We start from the raw sequence: 7,005 nt of genomic DNA, 5'->3' as shown, positions 1-7,005 counted from the left end.
GTACCCCCCATACATACACACACACACACGCACGCAGATCTCCCCCTAGCACAGAACATACCCCCCTCAGAATTATCATCTTCCAGCTTAGAAGTCCCCCCTCAAACAGATCTCCCGGCATATAAATTCCCCCCCTCAAACAGATCTCCCCTGAGCATAGAAGTTTCCCCCTCACACAGATCTGCCCCTAGCACAGAACATGTCCTCCCCTTAGACAGCTCTACCTCCAGCATCGAAGTCCCTCCTCACACAGATCTCCCCCATCCTTTCAATCTTGCACACCAAGCATGTTGGCAGTGCTGCATTTGCCATTGTTGCGCTCCATCTTTTCTCATCAGAGTCGCACAGAAGTGCCTCTGGCTCCCAGTGGCAAGGTTGTCGGAAGTTGCTGAGTGTTTGTCTAGCAGCTGGGAGAGGATGGGGCGCCTCTGAAGGATGTCATGCTTGCAGCATTCAGTGCAACTCTATGGATGCTTAAAATAATCCAGCCCTGGGCAGAGGCAGAGCTAGTATGACTGGAGCACAGTGAGCCACTTGAGGGAGCGACGGTGGGATGTTTAGATTCCACCACTGCAGCGCCCTCCTCTGCAGTACCTGCAACTCCACCCTGGGCACAGGACCTGGCCTAGATACCTGATGTTTAAGTGTCAAGCCACAAACCAGGGCAACACCAAGAATCCAGCACATGCTTAGTATTTTGCAATTCTTAACACCCAAGTGTAAGTCCAGTTGGTTGGCTAAGCTGTATTCTCATCCTTTGACAGTAAGCTCCTATTATAAGAATCATTGTTTTATCAAGATGCAGTCACAGCCAACTGGCACTCATCTAAAAAGTGAAAGTAAAGTTTTAATACATACATACTCCTACTCACCTACATTACCTGGACTGGTCCGCTTCTCCCCATAGGCATCCATGGTCTTGGTAAAACAAAAAACAAATAAACACGAACCATGAACTAGGTAACAACCACAATGGTTGTTACCTCCCAAATGAAGAGCTCAGACGCGGCTCTAGCCTTTGTAGAGCCGTATCTGAGCGTTCATTGGCTGAGAGAGGTCAGCCCCCGCCTCTCTCAGCCAATGAACGGCTCCCTGGCAGCGAAGTGTGTGTAAAAATGCACCAGCCTGAGCCCGCCTCCCACCCTCCGCCTGGCATATTAGGTAAGCGCTCAGGGGGAGGGAAGGGACTCGGCTGTGCAGCATAGGTCGGCGCAGGGAAGCCTAGCGTCAATCCTGTGTAAATGTGTAGTGCTGACCGCATTCACTGCGGTCGGCACTACACTGGCTAATTAGGCCAGGCCGGCACCGCCGGTCCTACGGCGCCCAGGTCACGTGTTCACAGACAAGTGGCTTACTTGCGCAGGCTTGGAACCTTGGTATAGTTTTAATTCCATCCGAGATGGAGGATACTTTGGCCGGTATCCTATTAGCCATGGTAAATTGCCACAGCTAATTACCTCACTCTGGACTATACAATTAGGTGAAACCAAATCCATGATAAGAAGCCCTTTATCCTGTGATTGCGGCAGTGAAAATACATAGGTCCACAACTTTTCGCAGATCCTATATGTTTTGATGAGAAAAATGGAAAGTTTTCAGATGTAAAAAAAGGAGGGTTTAATTGGATATCATGAAAAAAAAAAAAATTATTGAAACTCATTTTTTCCTTCCCAAAAATTCACTCTGCTAGTAGGATACCAGCCTGTATCTGCACAGATGTTTGCAAGCTCTTTGCATCTGGACTGGAAGAGGTTTTCATCAGGGTGCAGACATGCTGGTTTGCAAAGAATCTCCAGTGTACAGAAAATCAGAGCTGGCCTATTGTTTGCCGCCATGATCTCACTTGTGTTCAATAAGCTTTACTATATTTAGCTTATTATTTACCAGGTTAGTCTTCCTCCATAGTCTTTCAAGCCTGCTACCTGTTTTCTTGAGCTAAGACTGTGGTCAAACCAAGGAGCTTGGTGGTGTTGCATACATACAGGAGCAAGCAGAGGCGGATCTACTGTGAAACTAATGAAGCTTCAGGGTACCCAACCCTGGAAGGGCCCTGAAGCAATTCTTTTTTTTTTTAAGAAGTGAAGTTTTCAACAAAATCAATGGAGTTTTTAAGTGTGTGTTATTAAAATAAGGTTATTTTAGTGATCGAATCAAAAGCCAATGGGTTGATGTACTTAATATTGACCTTAGAATATGCTCTACAGTAGTGTATGTAGGGGGGGGGGGGGGGTTGGTGTTTCTGAGTACCCAGAAACCCCTCTGCTCAGTACTGGCCAGCACATTGCTGCCAGCTGCCACTAGATGCTCCTATCTCCATTTGTGCTGACCCATTTGCCAGAAGTCAGCCGTGCAGTGCTGACCACAAACTGAAAGCTGAGCTGACTGATACAGCTCAGAGTCGGGAGCACGCAGAGTGGAGGGGATTCCAGAGATCCCACTCAGGAGGATCTATAGCTAGGAACCTACAGAGGAAGGGAGTAGGTTTTGGTTTTGTATGTGATCCATACTCCCTGGGTGATTTCTACATCTATCTTCAGTCTCTCACTCTGAGAGACTGGAGATAGTTGTAGAAACCCCCCACTCTCTGTGGGGTTTCTACTGTACATCTATCTATAGTCTCACTCCCTGGGGGGTTTCTATATCTATCTACAGTCTCACTCTCTGGGGGCTTTCTACATCTCCGCCATTTGGGCCTCAAGGTCCTTGCAAGAGCAGCAAGACCCTAAGGATCTTGTTGGATGTTGCTGGTTTCAAAGGGGCACCCATAACAGTCCAAGGTTCAGGGCCCCAAAAATGTAGATCCGCCACTGGGTGCATTAATATCCATTGCAGCCGTCACGTCCCTATTAATAGTAATGTACGATGATCAAGCATCTTGACAGGCACCCAATACTACAGAGAGATACAGATTTGCTGCAAGAGCCTGGAGAGTAACACCCCTCCTTGGATGGAATCGGTATAATTTACTGACGGACGCATGGAATCCCGACAGCGGCTGCCTGACATGGATGAAAATCCTGATCGTCCCTAAGTATTGACTAACCTAATTCCCTCCCCTAACCCCCCTTTTCCCCGCCGCCTAAACCGAAGTCCCTGGGGGGGGGGGGTGCTCAACCCTAAATCCCCCCCCCGGGAACACTAAACCTAAACTCGCCCATCCGCGCTCGGTGTCCATTCGATCGGGATGCCGGGTGTCCGGTATCGACGCCTGTCATACGGGATATGACAGTCGTGAAGCCGGCTGTCGGGATTAGGTCCACCACCTTCCCGACTGCATACCCCTTGGATGATAATTTCAGCTGCATCACTAGAGTCGGTGACACAAAGTGCGGCAAGTAAATCTGGAGATGCCGAGCTGATCTAAAACACTACCGTTTCCTTCTCAGTGACGGAGACTGTAACTGCACAATAACATCACAGTGCAGCTCTGGGCTCCCGGTCACTGAGGAGCAGCCGGAATTTTGGGGTCATCCCCTCTTTGTTTTGTGGATTTACACAAATTATTCCAGAACAAAGAGGACATGGATGAAGCATGACTGCTAACAAAGGTCACCTGGTGTCTTCTCAACAGCTGCAATTTCTGGAAATCTAGATAGACCAAGTGACATACAAAAGCATCAGTGTCATAAGGAACAATCCTAAATATTCAGTTACAGTCTTCTCAGAGAAGCAGGGCCATAACTAGGGTTGTGCAAGCGATACAGTCGCACAGGGGTGGCACCGTCACCCCTATGGCACACGTATGTGGCTTGCATAGTGACTGGAATGGCACATTTGCATCCATCCCCTTGGTTACTTAAACTCTCCCATGTATACCGGAAAATACTTTTGATCCTTAACTTTGTCCTTGGGTACCTAGGTCACAAATAGAGCTATTCTCACAACATCAGCGCCATAACACTAGGGGGTAAACTTACTAAGAATCGTGTCTGGTCTGAGATTGCAAAGTTTAAGCCCTCACAGCATCACTGAACCACGGGAGACTGGACAGCTGAAACACCCAAATTTACCAAGAATCATGCTTTGCAGAATCGTGTTTTTCAATGGTGTATGTGATCGGGTTTATCCGTGTTCCTGGGCTATGACCTCAGCCAAACACACCCGAACATGCAGTCTGCATGTTTGGGCTGATTATACTTTTAAAGGGGAACACCACGTCTTTTTTTTTTTTTTTTTTAAATGAACCCTTTTGGCTTAATTGCATTCAGAAACCTGCACGGATCACACTGATCTGTGTATGATGCTGATAAAAACGTTGCTCAGGAGGTAGGCTATTGTGGACCAAGTTTGCTTAAATTACACCCGTGATTATAATCACGATTCTTGGTAAAATTCCTGTGCTGTATTCCTGTCTATGGAAAGTACCTTCGAGTTTGGCTGATGGTGTATTTATTTCTATTTGTGTTTCCACCCATGTTTTGTGGAGTTTCACAATTTCTCACCCATGTTTGCCTTTAGTAAAATTTGTGAGTTTTTAAAAAATGGCCAAACACACCCGAGAATGCAATCTCGGACTAACATGATTCTTAGTAAATTTACCTCTAGGAGAGAGACTGGTTAGGCAGAACCTGCTGAAACAGACATCTGTGGCTATGAACACACTTGATATTTGGGCATCAGAAACCAGGAGGGGAGAGTCCGACATGGCCTTCCAGACAACTAAAATCATGGACGGTGTTAAAAATCCTCCTCAATCTACCCCTACTAGGAGCTATGGAATTATCTTGCAGTGACTCTAGCTGGAGCCAAACCATGTAGGAGTCCCCTGCATCAGGGGCTGATCCTCCACCACCTCCCCCTTTGACTACCCTACTCAGACACCCACAAATATTGGTGGAGGCTACACTTCTCCCAGATAGAATAATTAAAAAAAAAAAAAAAAAGCCAAAATCTTTTTGATGCCTTGGATCACAAGACCTGCCCAGCTGCCAATAGGGCTGTGTAACAAAAACTGCCCCAAAGGAAGTCACAATCCATTTATGCAGATCAAGCAATTATTAGCCATGGCGCATGCTGCACTGTGCAGCAATTGTATTGTGATTATGCTCGTACAGAGGATTTGCTCTGTGACAGGTAGTCTGCATTTGGGGGAGGTAACTGGGAGGGGGCGTTTAGAATAATGCAGGTGGTTTAAATGCCGTTTTTATGGCTGTGCATAAAATTAGCCATTGCGAGCTCTGTGTCTCAGGAGAGCTGCAGTGTTTGAGGCTGGAGCTGCGCGACAGCCCGATCTGCGTCGATGTTACCGATGTTTATGCTGTTGCACAGATGAGAAGGCAGCAGTGGGCGTCCCTAAGCATTAGGAATATTTTCGCCATTGCGATCCGAAGGAAGTTTGCAGCTGTGAATGCATTAGCATATATCTCTGAATCGAGCCCAATGTTTTCGTGCAGCATTGTGTACAGGGTTTTCAGGAGGTTATGTTTGGTGACCATCTTTAAATCAGGTTCACGGTGTTAGATAGTTGCCTAGGTCTCAAATCTGGTTATTATGATCTAACTGTCTGGGTGCAGGATGGCAGTTAAGGGTATAATCCAAGGGTCACAACCAGAGACGCAATGGGGGTGTAAGCAGCACTGGGGATCCTGACAGTTATTACGTCAGAGGACACTTCATTTCTTTTTAGTGCATTACTAGATCTGGGCTTGGATTCTTTTTCTCTCTGTTTTGATGTCCTGCCCATATCTGGCTGCATCCAATACATCAGGGCGTTTAAGGAGTCTGAATAGTAAATATGCAAGTGATGTTTACCTAATTATTTCATTTTTTTTGAAGCATTCTATGGCAGCCTCATATATTTTCCTCCCATGTCACCGTTACCATAGTTTTCAGGGGCATATTGGGAAGTCTGCTGAAGAAAGTGTGGAGTGGATGGAGCAATCACACTATATACTTTCCTGTCTCTACTCAGCTGACCAAAGTGTAACCTATACATCAGGGATCACATATTATTTCCTTTAAAGTACTCTATCAGCTAAACAGAATTTACGTATTTTATATCCATTCATGGATTGGTGCTAAAGATGTGACCGATTTAAAGTAAACAAACCATACAACACCCAGTTGCTAGCACACCACAGATGCTGGTAGCGGTGTATAAATACATATATTTAAGTGAAAACATAAATCAAATTGTAATAGTGATTAATGGGTGTATTACAGACATTGGGGCAGTTTCTGAGTCACGTCTCTGTGCATGGTTGCAAATGGCGAGTTGTTACACACAGCGCATGTGCAGATGTATTACAGACAGCGCTATTTAATTTGCGTTCAATTGAATCAAGCCCCGAGAGGGAGCTCCCGGAGCTATTCACTTCAGAGCGCTGTTAAGGATTTCTTCTCGCACCCAAAATCTGACAAAAGTACAGGCAATACTGTTTTCTGCCCTTAGCGCTGCGGAAACAGCATCGCGCTGGGAAGTTAAGTCACGAGAACAGGCATTCTCCGACTAAACACCGTTTGAGGCGCGAGGGACAGGAGAACGGGAATTCTCCACCCTAGCTGCGTGCAGAATTGAATAGCTTCGGGAGCTCCCTCCCGGCTCTATTTAATTCGCATTCCATTGAATGGAGCCCATAGGGGCAGTTACTGAGTCGGATCTCTGTGCATGGATGCCAATGTCGAGTTGTTGCACACAGCCCATGTGCAGATGCAGTCACGCATGTTTTGCATATTTCCGTCCTATTCTGAGTCAGATGGAACATGACCAGATCTTTCTCTCTGCGAGATTGGGCGCTCCAGGGCAACAACAATACAAGCACACGGAACCACCCTGACTTGTGGCATTGTGGTGGGTGTGTATCTACAGCTCTGTGTGATCCTGAGTCCTGCATACGGATCTAGCATGAGGCTGATCCTAATGACTGTTGCGGCAGCTGTGGTAAAACCAATGGGCGGCGCAGGATCCTGCTTGCAGATGCTCAGATCTGCGCATTAGCCCTACGGAAACTCGCATTAGCATAAGGTAGTACATTCAGTCTAAAGTCACTAGACGATTAAGTTGAG

This window comes from Taudactylus pleione, unplaced genomic scaffold (genome assembly GCF_031769625.1).
Source record: "Taudactylus pleione unplaced genomic scaffold, aTauple2 ptg000019l, whole genome shotgun sequence".
NCBI lineage: Eukaryota > Metazoa > Chordata > Amphibia > Anura > Myobatrachidae > Taudactylus > Taudactylus pleione.
The sequence above is the reverse complement of the archived record's forward strand: the minus strand, read 5'-3'. Positions refer to the sequence as shown.